Below are 15,631 nucleotides of genomic sequence, written 5' to 3' on the forward strand. Positions count from 1 at the left end.
AACTAACTCAACTGACACCCATTTGGAGGATTACGTTGACACTTTTTTTTAATGATATGGCACACCTTGGCTGCGTGTCAAGTGCATCTGTAGTTTGTAACTGCGCACGTCTATGTGCTCCATTCTTACTGAGCATAATATAATGCTCACTGTCAGGCTGTTATGGAGTTGAGAGGCTGCCCCTCCACTTGACCTCACCATTATGGTGAGCACTGATCTCATTTGACAAGGCCGGCTGGAGCAGCCCTCAATGTCTGACAAGTCTTTGGAGAAAATCCTCCTCAATGCAGTATTAATATTAAACGGAATGAGAGTGAAGGTCCGGTTGTAATCAGTGAACATCAGATCCACAGTGTAGTAGACTGTGGCCCCTTCTTTTGCACGCTGAAGGAAATAAATGTATTAGAGCTTAATCAACAGGGAGGAAACTACATGTTCCTGACTCACGCTTACAACTGCTAAATATAATACCATCCAACCAGGGGTGTCATAGTGAGGGGAAAGGAGGGACTGTTAATCCAGGGTCCCAATGGAAAGGGGGGGGGGGGGGGGGGGGGGTGGCTTTGAAGAAGCCTTGAATGATAAACTTTGGGTTTTTTTTTTTTTTTTTTTTTGTAAATTTCTCAATAATTAGTGCCATGCAACTTGGCTGAATAAAGCAGCTGAAAGATTGAACTTTGAATAAAAAAAATGTGGAAGCTCTCTGAGGCTCCTCTCTCCGTTAAAAGGCGTCAACCCCTTAACTAGGATTTGTCTCTAAACGCAGCTAGAGCCAGTGTTGGGAAGTATCTAGTCACATGTAACTAGATGCAGTAATAAATGACAAAATAAATGTTATTATAATGTATTACACACACTGAGAAAAAATATGCAATTAAATTACAGTTACTAATCAAAATACTGGTGATTACTAAGTGGTTACATATGGAGAAAAAAAACATTTATTCTGTTGCTTTACATCTTTTTGCTGTGCAGGAATGCCTTCTTTTGGCATATTTTTGGACAAAGAGGGTCAGCAAACCCGTAGAGACAAATTTGTGTGCAACTTTTATGCCCCTGTGTTTTTAGGTAATTTCTGCTTTATTTCCCTGTATAAAACATTTGTTAAAAAAGTAATCAAAAAGTAATCAAAGCTAATAAGTTACATTACATTGATGAAGCAATTGAAATATTTATGCAACTTATTACATTTTTAAAAGGGTAAATACTATTCATTAACCTATTAGAGCCAAGTGAGTGACTGTTAATTCTGATGATGCACTAACATACACTGTCATTTCTTTCCCCAAGAAATAGAAATCAGGGTTGCAAAAAGAAACGAAAGAAAGGAAGGACAGAAAAGGGAAAGAACTTTATGTAACAAAAAATAAATAAATAAAAAAAATTCAAAAGGTGCATGAGAGAGACAATGAAGAGACGAAGGGGGCCCCACTGTGCTTTTGCACAGGGCCCAGAATTACGTGCTACGCCCCTGATGATGCCTATATTGACTCAGATGTCTTCTGCAAAGAAAAAAAAAACTTCTACAAATTGTGACACATGTAGAAACCCCTGTGCAACTCAAGGTGATTTATCTTTGAATCTTCTATGACAGTGTATTATTCATTCAATGTTTCCCTTGTTGTATTCAGCTGACTATTATTTATAAGACTGTTACCACCTAAATCGAACTGAGATTGCCACTAAAAAAAATCATGGTTTCGACTATGCAATCTGTTTTGATAAGAGGGACAGATAGATTACTCATGATCTTACCAAAGTGTGATGTGGGATTTCAGGAAATTTCGCTGTCTTTTCTGTTTTTCCTCAATGAGAGCAGAACCGCAGCTTTGTTTATTTCAGCAGGAACAAACATAAACAAGCAGATAGATTTGTGTTGAAGCCCCACGGAAAAGAGAAGTTAGAGATGCTATTTTACAGGTTCGCAGCGACTATTTTATTTTTTCTCTCCTGTCCATCCCCTAGGTGTTTGACTGCGAGACATTTAATCGAGGGACTAGCAGTTTCATATCAGTAACAAAAATCAAATAATGCAGGATGATTTACTCCCCCTAGCAACTAGGGAGCATACTCTTAGCAACCAGCCAAGCCCCGGGCTTCGGTGTAATCAGCTTGAAAATATTTCAATTATTGTGTTGATTTTAGTGGATTTGAGAGGCGGCTGGTGTGCGCCTTAGTACATTCAGCCCATGACCTGCAGAGGAAGGCATTGATTTAAACAGGTGTCAGAAAGGAAATGTAGAGGCAATTTAAATGGGAATAGGATAGCAAAGTCATTGAGCATTGTTCAGTGCATGTGTGACATCCACCCGATGCTGCCAAATCAATGCAGCTCAGCTGAACTAAAAAATCTACCTGGAGGAATCATCTATCTGCCATGGGCCACTGGAGCAAAAGGATTGCTTTTCTTTTCCTGCGTGGCCTTGTCTCCTCTATTGTTTGTGCAGAATAAAATGAGACTCTTTAGCGCATTCAAATGATAACAGACTAATTGATTTGGTCACAACAAATGCCACAATAGACAGTGTACATTATGAGGAACACCTTGTTATCCCTATTTATATTATTCATTTATGTTACAAGTTATTAAGATATGTCAGCCTTTTCAATTTAAAAAGAATATAGTCAAAAATTATTATTTGGAGTTAGAAATTACTATTGAGGACATACCCAAATTCTGCAAATTGTAATTTAGCTGTGAGATTAACTTTTCAGGTTCTGCACTGTGTGGTTAATGGTGTAAAAAAAATCAGCTAACAACAACCTTTGTGATATATTTAAAGCCCTTAAATGTACTTTCCGGGCAACTATTACAACTATGTAGTCGTGGAAAGCTACTGAGTACATTTACTCAAGCAGTGTTGTATCTGTTTACACGTCACAAGAGCTAACTCAAAGTTCATTTCACATAGATTAGATGAACTAGTTCACATTCATAGTTCACAATTTAAACTTTAAAATGGGTTAGGGCCAAGGGTTAGAGTTAGCCTAACTTAAGTTCACAGTTCCAATAAACTGGTTTAGATTTTTGTCTGTATTTTTTTCTAATAAACTCGTCATTTACATGCAGCTATTTCCCAAGACCGATTGGATGTGTCAACTTAATGTGTTGTTTCAAATTTAATGCCAATGCGGTTGACCTTCAGACTGTTGAGGCTTGTTGTGTTGGAGTTTGTAAACCGATATATAATATATATATTGATATAGTTTTACTTTTGTTAAATATGGACCCCTATGACTTGGTCGTTAAAAATAGCTAAAATATTTTCTGTTATTTGATTCTTTATTCAACGTTGAGGCACGAGAGAAAAACTATGGTCACTTCCAACAATTCCACATAATATGTGGCAGACAGGTAATTTATATATGGATGGTCGCTTTGTGGGTGAACACATCTTTTACCACTGCAGCTGTGTTCTATCTTCTGTGCTGCTGCTAAGGTGCTAAATAAAGGGAATAAAAATACGGCAAAGACTAAAAACGGTCAAAAGCAGCCTTATAGCATGATCTTTGTGTAAATAAGGCTAAAGGCTAATAATTTGTTTAAAAGTATTTTTTATCACATCACAGAGAGAAGGGTTATTTGGTCTGTATTTATTTTAAGTATCAAAGTTTAATGCCATAAGTACTGTCAAAAACTTTATTGCTTTTCACATGTTTTTTTTGCTCTCTGTTGCTGCTGTGATATTTTCATCTTTGAGGGGGCTTTATTCAAATAACAGAAATTGTTCTGGTTTCTTATAGTGACGCCATACCATACAGCAATTAAATGTGTTGCAAGGCTTTAGTGCCGAATTACTTGGATTTACTGCTTGAATCATGTCTCTTGTCGATAACAAAGCACCCACTGTTATAATGTGGGCTTAATGTGTAGGTGTTATGTGTTATGTGAGCCTGTGTGCTCGCATGTATTTAGTTCTGCTCATTTAGAAATAAAGAATTACTACTGTGGCTCAAAGTTCAACATTTATTGAATGTGCCAAAAATGTAGAAGTACCTGTGTGAATCGAAAACCCTATTTTTTGTTCCTTTACAGTGGTAAACTCTCAAATCAATAAACAATACAAGTATGCTTCTTTCACTTTTATCCAGACTTAAAATCCATTATATCCATATGTCACACACATTTTTGGTTAACTTGGTCATGTGTGTGGGAAAGACACTTGTTTCTAAATTGTTGAATAATTTTAGCTCATAATAATGGCATTTTCTTCCATACTCCAAAGTATGAATGGGCTGCCGGAAAACCAGCAATATAACGTTCCTTAAACTTGTATTTCCAGGAGCTGCACTTTATGCATTAGACATAAAAAGGACAAATACTAGTTACTAGTTACATGGGCAAGTTGATTAACGTGAGTACATGTAAAATTTAAGAGTTAAGAAATACTGCTGAAAAAGTTACGGAGCATTTTTGACATAGAATACTCGTGTTTATATGGAATTTCTCAGGTTTTTAGTTAACCTGCTAACTTTGGACTTAATCCTATGGCCTTAGAGGCTCACTGCTGCTGCAGACCAAACCTACTTAGAGCAACCAATGCTTCACTATAGAACAACACTTACAAAAAGGTAGCCACTAGTGAATAGACGATTTTTAAAGACTCAGTGACATGACGTGATATGAATAAAAACTATGCGATAGGAAGTAAATGTTTCTCAATCTGCTTCAAATAGAAATTAATGGAAAGAAAATTTCTGAGCAGGGTGAGCATACCATGGGACCAACTGTTTCACTTGTATCAACAAAATTTAATAACGCAATGAGATTTTTTGCAGTGAAAAAAACACTCTAATGCCAAAAAAGCTATTAAACTATATGTCTAATGATTTTCAACCGGCACCTGATTTTAAAGCTCAGCTGGTGTAGCCAACTGGCAATCTATTAGTGCAGTGTAGTTATAAGGCATTGGATTGGTTACACATTAAAATACACATGGTCACAACTCCCTTCTATCACTTGATTGAGCGCTCCTTCAGCCTCTCGGTGGGGAGGCGCTGCTTTAGGCGGCCATTTTCACTGTTGGTGAAAGTCTCTTAATTTGTGGCACAGGTAGTGGGTCTCATGAAAATGCAGTGTTCTTAATAGGACCCCAAGGTGAAGGGGAATTTCGAGGTGGTACTCCACTGTTATATGATATCAGGGTGTGGGGGGTCTGGTGTGACATCTTGTCAGAGGAGGCAGAATTTCTAGTGGCACCCCTGCTTGTAAAAATCTGTAGGTTTCTTTGCCTTCACTAATACTAAAAAATTCATTACCGACCACAGCATGTTCAAGGAAAAAAAAAAAAAGACTACAATTATATTCTATGGTAACCTGACACCAGAGGGGGCAGATGGAAAAACTCTTGTCTGACTGCTTAAGTTATAGAAGAATGGGATAAAAAAGAAAATGTAATTAATCGTTGATCAAACATCAAATTAAGTTGGCTAAGAGTCCCTCAGTTTGCCATACAATCATCTTTACAGCATCCTCATCAGGGACAGTTCAGTCCAAAATAAAATAAAATAAAAACAAATCAGATGCACGCTTTCTTCTGAGCTGTGATATGGTTACGGGTGTAGTTCTGTTGAAAGAAAATTGTTCCTACATGAAACTGCTCACAACAAGATCTGTGGATTATTTTGAGTAATCAGGTCATGATGTTTGGAAAAGACACTTGTTAGAGCCATTTTTTGGGTTATGTGTATTTGTGTTTATTTTTTTTTGTTTGTCTGGAAGCCACAGTAGGTGGCGCTCTGCACTGTGTGGGCAGGAATGATTAAATAGAGCAAGACGTAATTACTCAGCAGGTGTGCTGCTGAATGAGAGAGCAAACAGTTTTTTGACCGTCACGTCACGTCACGTCGGATCGTGGTCGTCGACTTTATTTATGCGTTGTGGCAAATATGTGAGCCCTTTTGTTTGTATGTGCAGTTCAATTATCGGCGCATTGTGTCAAGAGCGTTTATAAATAAATGTGGATGATTACAAGAAGTGTTGGATTCATTGGACCCGGAAGACGACGGACGCGTCAATTATCAGTCTCAGCAGGTAGCAGCAGCCCCTCAGTGGCTTAGGTTCGTTTTGTTGTTTTTGTTAAGAACAAGTCACTATAACACTGCTGTTTGGTTTTGGCACTTTGAGCACCACAAACCAAATACGATAGTTCCATTATATTGGAGAGAAGGCAAACATCTCTACAGCCGATATCTCCATCACTATGCAACTGACATCAAAACAATCTAGATTGATAAATAGCATTACGGGTTAGAGGAAATATATGTATTTTTGATTTTGGGGTGAATGGTTTCTTTAACCTGTGTATCCTTGAGGGCTCTGTCAGGACCTGATGTCAATTCTAGCCAATACTGGAAGACCTTGGGCAGGATGCCAGTCAGTCACGGGGTTGATTCCTAGAGATTAACAACCATTTACACTCACAGTCAATAAAGAGTTGCTAATTAACCTAACCTGTATGTTTTTGGACTGTGGCATGCCACTGGAGCACACGCAAGTACAACATGCAACTACAACTCCACATCTTCGAAACAGATTCAAACCCAGAACTTTTTTGCTGTGAGGTGACAATGTATTTTGTCAAAAAAATCTTTGAAATAAAAACATAACTCTCAAAGTAGCAACATTTACTTTAGAAGGCTTGACTTGTCTTTTCTTTGACTGATTTTCCACAACATTTACTTCTTCTCCAGCCAACTACAAAGCTCTTCCTCTACTGAATCAATTCAAGTTATTATACATTAGAAAACTGAGTATTTATTTTTGTAAACACTGGCCAAATTGTCAATTTATATTTGAAAAAAATGTCGTCTTTCTCATGGAGAGGTTTTTCCATCAAAGCTTTCATTAGTTGCTCTGAAAAGACAATGACTGAACAGCAGAAACAGAAAGATGGGGCTGCTTCCGCCTGTAAGCCACTGGCTACCTGCTGAGGGTATACAGTGGGTACGGAAAGTATTCAGACCCCCTTAAATTTTTCACTCTTTGTTATATTGCAGTCATTTGCTAAAATCATTTAAGTTAAAACACAGAATTGTTGACATTTTTGCAGATTTATTAAAAAAGAAACACTGAAATATCACATGGTCATAAGTATTCAGACCCTTTGCTGTGACCCTCATATATTTAACTCAGGTCCATTTCCTCTGATCATCCTTGAGATGGTTCTACACCTTCATTGGAGTCCAGCTGTGTTTTATTATACTATTTGGACTTGATTAGGAAAGCCACACACCTGTCTATATAAGACCTTACAGCTCACAGTGCATGTCAGAGCAAATGAGAATCATGAGGTCAAAGGACCTGCCTGAAGAGCTCAGAGACAGAATTGTGGCGAGGCACAGATCTGGCCAAGGTTACAAAAAATTTCTGCTGCATTTAAGGTTCCTAAGAGCACAGTGGCCTCCATAATCCTTAAATGGAAGACATTTGGGACGACCAGAACCCTTCCTAGAGCTGGCTGTCCGGCCAAACTGAGCAATCGGGGGAGAAGAGCCTTGGTGAGAGAGGTAAAGAAGAACCCAAAGATCACTGTGGCTGAGCTCCAGAGATGCAGTCGGGAGATGGGAGAAAGTTGTAGAAAGTCAACCATCACTGCAGCCCTCCACCAGTCAGGGCCCGACAGAAGCCTCTCCTCAGCCTGCATGGAGTTTGCTAAAAAAAAAAAACACCTGAAGGACTCCAAGATGGTGAGAAATAAGATTCTCTGGTCTGATGAGACCAAGATAGAACTTTTTGGCCTTAATTCTAAGCGGTATGTGTGGAGAACACCAGGCACTGCTCATCACCTGTCCAATACAGTCCCAACAGTGAAGCATGGTGGTGGCAGCATCATGCTGTGGGGGTGTTTTTCAGCTGCAGGGACGGGACGACTGGTTGCAATCAAAGGAAAGATGAATGCGGCCAAGTACAGGGATATCCTGGACTAAAACCTTCTCCAGAGTGCTCAGGACCTCAAACTGGGCCGAAGGTTCACCTTCCAACAAGACAATGACCCTAAGCACACAGCTAAAATAACGAAGGAGTGGCATCACAACAACTCTGTGACTGTTCTTGAACAGCCCAGCCAGAGCCCTGACTTAAACCCAATTGAGCATCTCTGGAGAGACCTGAAAATGGCTGTCCACCAATGTTCACCATCCAACCTGACAGAACTGGAGAGGATCTGCAAGGAGGAATGGCAGAGGATTCCCAAATCCAGGTGTGAAAAACTTGTTGCATCATTCCCAAAAAGACTCATGGCTGTATTAGCTCAAAAGGGTGCTTCTACTAAATACTGAGCAAAGGGTCTGAATACTTATGACCATGTGATATTTCAGTTTTTCTTTTTTAACAAATCTTCAAAAATGTCAACAATTCTGTGTTTTTCTGTAAATATGGGGTGCTGTGTGTACATTAATGGGGAAACAAATGAACTTAAATGATTTTAGCAAATGGCTGCAATAAAACAAAGAGTGAAAAATCTAAGGGGGTCTGAATACTTTCCGTACCCACTGTATGCACTTGTACTGAGACAATGACTCAATAGCGACCACATGGAGACATATCAGTGCAATTTTCTTTCTAAACTTCAAGCTTCAACTCTGCCGTTTCCATGGACATTTATCCTGAGGTCTTTATCAAGACAGGAAAAAAGAAAAACATCAAAAGATGTCAAGTTAGAAAGGTGCTAATGTGTGTGATCACATTAATCGTCTGACAGGATCTCACTTTCAGCGGTTAGTCCATTATGATTCACACTGATGTGAGGTCTAGATGTCAGGTGTCATAATTTAATTGCGTTGTTTTCTATTTCTCAGGGATACTTGAGGGACCGGAAAGCAGAGTAATGTAGCAGAGTCCACCTCTGCTCTCTCTCATCCCCTCTCCCTTTCTTACTCTCTCTCTCTTCTTAATTGGAGACACTGGGGGTTCACATCACTTTTCACTTTAATCTTGACCTTAGAAGATAAACCATTGATAAAGATGAGAATCATTATCTGCCCAGAGAATTCAAGGAATAATTTCCACATCTCATGTTCTATTCATTAATGGGAAAGCACTTTTGTAGTGGAGGATATCTTGAATTTGCAGACATGCTGTAAGATCTATGACAGAAGAGTCAATTATTCTTTTAAAAGGCTGCTTTTAACAGGACTGGGAAATGACATTTGCCAAGTGATTCAACTTCTAAACAGTTGTTTAGAAGAGACTCAGCAGGTATCTTCAATGAAACAATATTGAAAATAGCTTAAAACATGAACACACAAGAATCCTTTGAGAGTTTCTCTGATGAATTTGTCAAATTAGATTAGATCCCTGCTGGGAAATTCTCAGGTCAATTACTCAACAGAATAAAATGAATTATTTCTCAGTAAGGTTACTGACTAACAAAAAGCCATGACATAACCTAAGCAGCAACTAACTAGTTAAAATGGCAAATATTCAATGTGTTTGTTGAAAATACTGCTGATTTTTTTTATATTTCAAGATGACTTGTTTTGAAAATACAACTGTGCAATATATTCACAAATATTTTGCTAAAAGGCTGTGGCCAAGGGCTCAGACACATGCTTTATTTTTTGTGACACTTTGTCATGTCCCACTACATCTCATAGTGATGCACAAGGCACCCTTTAACATATATGTGTGATCAACAGATGAAACACATTGTAACATGTAGTTAATTTAGTGAAACAGTTGCAGTTAGGTTTAGGCAGAAAAAACTACTTGGTTGGCTTTAGATCATGTTTTGGCTCAAAATAAGGAGGCTACATTTGTTACGTGACTACATCACATAAGTGATGTCAGTGCTCAAGGATCATATGTAAACTGTGTGTTTACGTTAAAACAACACTGACTTTTGGTTTAACAATTATGGCTCCTGGATAGAAGCCTGATTTTTTTCTGATCCATTTACCCCCATGGTGCTGGTTATGGTCTCTTGACAAACTGACACTTTGTTCTTAAAAGTTGGAGCAGCACTACAGTATGTGCCTGGCCTTGGGTTTTCCAGGTGGTAAAACATGCAGCATGTGTATATTTGTGCCCTAAAGTTGTGTGTCCTAGATAAAAAGTAAGCATCCTCACCAGATGATGACTCTAGTAGCCTACTACCATCATGGTAAGGAATATTTTAATATTCGAAGAGTATGTTTTCACTTTCAAGGCTGAGCACCGACCAATGAGTCTGGCAAACATAACACTTCCTTCAGTAACACTGGCTGGAGTTGGAGTGTAAACTCCCCAAATAAAAAGCTGCTAATGTTAGCGTACACTCTGATGTAGTAGCATCCAGAACCTTCTATGTGGGTAGTGAGCTATTTAGCCGGACATGCTAGTGTTTACAGCTATGTTAGAGCATATAAACACACTATTTAATTTTTACACTTTCGTGCTTGCACTTTTGGTTTTGAATAGGTTTTTAAAAAGAGTCCACCACCCAAATTCTTACAAAGTACAGCTCTTTCTAAAGCCCCATGTACCCCACTTTAAATGTGGAGAAATCCAAAGCTTGACAGTCCTGCTGTGCCAGATTATAGTTGCTAAGGAATGATTGGACAATCACTGCTTGGGGGAGGGGTTACAGCATCAAAAAAAAAAAAAAAAAATTAACATGCATATTACAAAAACAAATAAAGATATAATTATGAAGACTATTCCTAAAATTGCATGTTAAAACCCTAAACTCTACTTGGGTTTAGCATCATATCCGTCTGTTTGAAGGAAAAACTCTTGTTGTACTGGAGAGGCCACTGACTGCCTTCCATCAAGGACAAAGTCACCTCTCTCTGGAGGAGAAAGCGGTCCTCTGAGACACACCGAGTCTACCGCTAGAACTAGGTCAGCTCACCTCTTTGCTGGAAGTTATACTATTATTTCCTTAATGTCATCTCTCTCCAAGTGTGTGACTTTCCCTGTGATTGACTTGTTTGGTGTATTCTCCTGTCGCTGCTGATGGCAAAACCACCAACACACATTTGTGGCACGAAAAGTGATTCAACAGCTACAGGTACTGTTGTGACAGACAGACAGATTAAAGTACACATTTGCTTTTGTACACAGCTGTTAAAGGGTATATAGTCACTGATGTTTCATCAGGTGAGATAATACATTGTATCCAAAAGAGTCATATGTGTGAATATGGATATGGAGAAATGGTCAGGCTCAGGCACCTCTACATGTCAACATGTCACATGCAATGAATTAAAGGTCAGGGTGGGTAGTTTTAAAGGACATGTTAACAGTTCTCATGTATGTCTTAATACAATACTCTTATGCCCATATGTACACTGAAAGTGCCTGGTTGCTATAACCATCTCTCCTGTCTTTATTAACCAGGAAGAGTTCCTTTACCAACTCAATTTCAATTTAAGAGATTGAGGACAAAATACACAACCTTCATTCTGTCCAAAAATGCATTCCTAAATTCAGCTAAGGCTAAGGCTTCAGCAGTCTGAATTAGACAAAAAAGTGGTTAACTTCCAAATATACTGTATGTTTTACACAAAAGTTCCTATTCATGTTACTATCTCTCTGCTTGAATCAAAGGGAGACTTTTATACCAAATATACAATAAGTCTGTTGGAGGATGCCAAGTGATTTGTCTGAGATTGCTTAAGTGTCAGATATCTTCAGGGGAAATTTAGGGATCATTTTCACACAACATGAGGACTGTGGAATTTGTTTCCATCTCTTACTTTGAAATCACCTTTATAAGCAATCGCATTATGTCCAGTGTAGACAGGAGGAACAATTACAGTACTGCTTTAAGATAGACTTGAAAAATGTGAACCTATACTTAAAGTTGTGATTTTTTACACTGCACATGGTCTTCTCTTTGACCCTCATCAAACCTCTGAAAAATTTGTGTCACACTGTCACACATTTATCTTAGTCTGCCTAAAATCACACTTCCTTTCCTTCATTTCTCAGACTGGGCTGATACATACCAGTATGCAGTGCCCACACATCTACATCCAACCCTTTCTCAATCCCAGAGCATCAAATACCAAAGCTTTGTCATTCCCCTCAGCATCTTGTAGCAATGCACAGGGCACCCTTTAGCATATCTATGTGACATACAGCTGAAACACACTAAAACGTGGATAATGTTGTGAAACGGTTGCAGTAAGGTTTAGACAACAAAACTACCTGGTTAGGTTTAGGAAAAAAAAGATAAAGAGGAAGTATATTTGTTATGAAATGAAACAAGACATAAATATGTCTTGTGAGAGTGGCGTCCGTTCACAGCAACCATATGTAAATTGCGTAATGTTTATTTAAAACAACATTTACTTTTGGTTTTATACAAGATGTGTCTTGACATGACATTTGTCATTTTTGCTAATTTAGCATCTATGTCTTTCATTTTTCCTGTATCCTGTTTATAGTAAATAATTTCAAAGAAAGAACCTCACCTGCAAACAGGAATCCTACTTTGGGGTCTTATTTGTTGTGTATGGAGAGAAGACTGGATACCGTACACTACATGCCTTTAAAGAAAAGGAGAAGGTGAATGTATGCATTTCTCTAAACTCCCTGTACATCCCGCTTAAGAAGCTGTGGGTGGTGCTTTAATTATATCGTCCCTTTCTTAATCACTTATTTTGAAAGCCCTCTCTACTCGTCGATAGCAGAGAAATGAATGTTATGTCTTAAAATGTTCTTTCCTCAGGTTCTCCTCAAACTGTCAATAACGAGTTGGGAAGGAGGGATCCTCGGCCATCCTCGGAGTCGCTGATGGATATGCTCACACCTCCGAGAGGTAAACAGCATTGATTCTGTCCCACTATCACCTCTAATTTGCTTCCAGCCTCTGCACAATAAGCTCCTTTATGACTAATCACACCCATTTACAGGACTGATACAAGGCATTTTTTATTTTCAGAAGTGTGCCTGAAGCTCTCAGACACACTGTGTCAGTATTGAAATGTTTCTGGGCTGTCACATCTCGCCACTTCCTTAGCCCTAATGTGATCGATTGGGCCAGCTACAGAGCCATAACATGCTCCTCTACAGAGCACTTTTATAGTAACATTTCAGGCCCAGTTGAACTCCGCTTCCCCTGGGCCATTAAATGAAAAACTGGACCTCAAGTAGATCTTTGAGTCTGGTCCATCCTTGAGCTTACAGGCACGTTAATGACAGAAATTGTACATGTCAGTACTACCAGTGAGCCCAAGGATTAAATAATGTGCATGTAATAGTGAGATCTGAGGTCTTGGCCCTGATGTGCTAAGAACATTTGCAATACCACTTTAATGACGAAAGGAAAGAGCCGGGTCTGAGACTCTTGCCTTAGAGGACATGTCAGGCCTTTCATGAGAACCATTTTAATTGCAACCAAAAATGTCTATTAGTGAAGTCTCCCTTAGGCACATATTGTATCCATTATAGAGGTCATACTGCTTGGTTGAAATCATTCGAAAGATTTAGGCCTATATCAAAATATATTACTATCGTTCTTATTATTACAGTAAAATATTGTGAAATTCAAGATTTAGGCCTATATCTAATTATATATTACTGTTATTATTATACTTCTTACAGTAAAACTTTGTCAAATTCCAAAGATTTAGGCCTATATCAACATATATTATCACTATTATTATTTTTTTTCTGATATAATGTGATAGTAATGCATTTTGATATAGGCCAAAGTCTTTCAAATTGCATTACTATCACATTATATCAGAAAAAAGTAGTGAAATTCAAAGGATTTAGGGTTTATAATAAAATATATCATTATAACTAATATAAAAAAAATTAATTTGAAGATTTTGGCCTACATCAAAATAGATCACTATTATTATTACTCTTATTACAGTAAAATGTTGTGGAATGTGTCACTTTTTTGAGATCTTTGGCAAAGAAAGCCTTTTCCAATCCAAATATTTCTGTGGAATTGTGCAAATCATTGCTTGAATTTACTTTTTGACACATTGCCAAACATAATATGAATTGTTGATACCTTATGTTTCTACTTACTAATGCTTTTATTGACAGTTTCCTATAACACAGCATCATATCTTTTCTTGAAAAAAACAACAAACTTGCTCTCAAATCCAGAATATAAAGATAGGTGGGGTTTGTTACCTTTGCTTGTAAAATTCCTCAATACATTTAATATTATGAACACTGAACGGTAAAACAAATGTTAGTAAATCCCATGAATTCAATTCGAATTTTCACTTAGATCTTGTTATTATCTTGTTATTATACCCATTTATGTGGATCAACTGGAACACATGAGATGGCATTAGCCCCAACAGTGGTAGCAGATGGCCCATGGGGCATGTTTGCCAGATTTAAGACTTATAAAGAACTGACACACACAAATATATTTGGACAGTGTAGCTTTAACATCTGAGAACACTATTTAACTCATCCCATCTCAGGAAGTTTTCACACTTCACACTTCATTAACCTCTAGGGCACAGATTCCCTGGGAAGTCATGGAAGGAAAATGCTTGTCTTTTTCATATAAATCACCACCAAGCGGTAAACCCCCAATGACAACATTTACATGCACACAGTATTCCAGATAATAGCTGATATTCCGGTTAAGGTGCGATTCAGTAAATGCTGTTTATATGCACCTTCACGTCTCGATCACAAATATCCATCTACACACGCATAAACAGAATATTCCAAACACTACTGTGAAAACCACGCTTGCACTAATCGCAAAAAAACAACAATAATTGGGATGAGATGAAGTTTACTTGTCTCAGTATCCCAGATTAAATTGACATATGCAAGCTACCAAAGCAAGTGTTTACATATACAGAGTCTAACACTTGCATGGATCCCAGCTAAATGTATTTTCATTTATGACTGTGTACATAACCATGTATGCAGAATTTTCAGATTTTTGCAACACAGATGCAGCTTTCAGGCTACAAAATTCAGCAGTCAATGAGATTAGGTGTTGGTAATGTATATAAATACGAGGTTTACATGTTCCAACCCATAAGCAGAGTACTTGAGTATCCTAATTAATGCTATGAACCCTTGTCTTGAAGTGTGTCAGTTTTCATAAGACAAATATGTCATGTCTTTTTTAACCATTACTTATTGGTGTATGTAAAACTGTAAGATGCATATCAAACCTATCCTGATGAAACTCAATGTAAATGTATAATTAGTAGCTTTAGTTTGTTGTTTGCCCTGTGAATTAATAAATTAAGTTTAATCACATTTTATGAGGTGATAATTACAAGGCACGAAAGAGATCCAGCTGCGGAAGGTTAAGATATTTAATAAAGACAAATAACCAAAGGATATGGTGTTAATTGCAGGGTCACTTTTGTAACATTGATTCATTATCGGTCAAAATAATAAATGAACAGAATGTTTTAAAATAACCTCACTACAATTGATTTCCAAACAAAATTACGGGCACAGTGTTGATTAGAAAAATTCTTATTGGAGCCCAACTGATATATCAGTCAGATGATTTTATCAGCTGATATTGGCCCATTACAGATATACTATCAACTTATATGTTGTCTGACATGCACAATATGAAAAGTTTGTTTTTAACTGAAAATAATACAGAAAAAAATGCTTTGAGTAATTTAGTAGGATCAGATTCCTAAAGAAGTTTACAGTGTCAGTGAACTGATGTCATTTTTGATAATAAATGCT

The sequence above is a fragment of the Plectropomus leopardus genome, chromosome 17 (genome assembly GCF_008729295.1).
Source record: "Plectropomus leopardus isolate mb chromosome 17, YSFRI_Pleo_2.0, whole genome shotgun sequence".
In the NCBI taxonomy this organism is placed as follows: Eukaryota; Metazoa; Chordata; class Actinopteri; order Perciformes; family Serranidae; genus Plectropomus; species Plectropomus leopardus.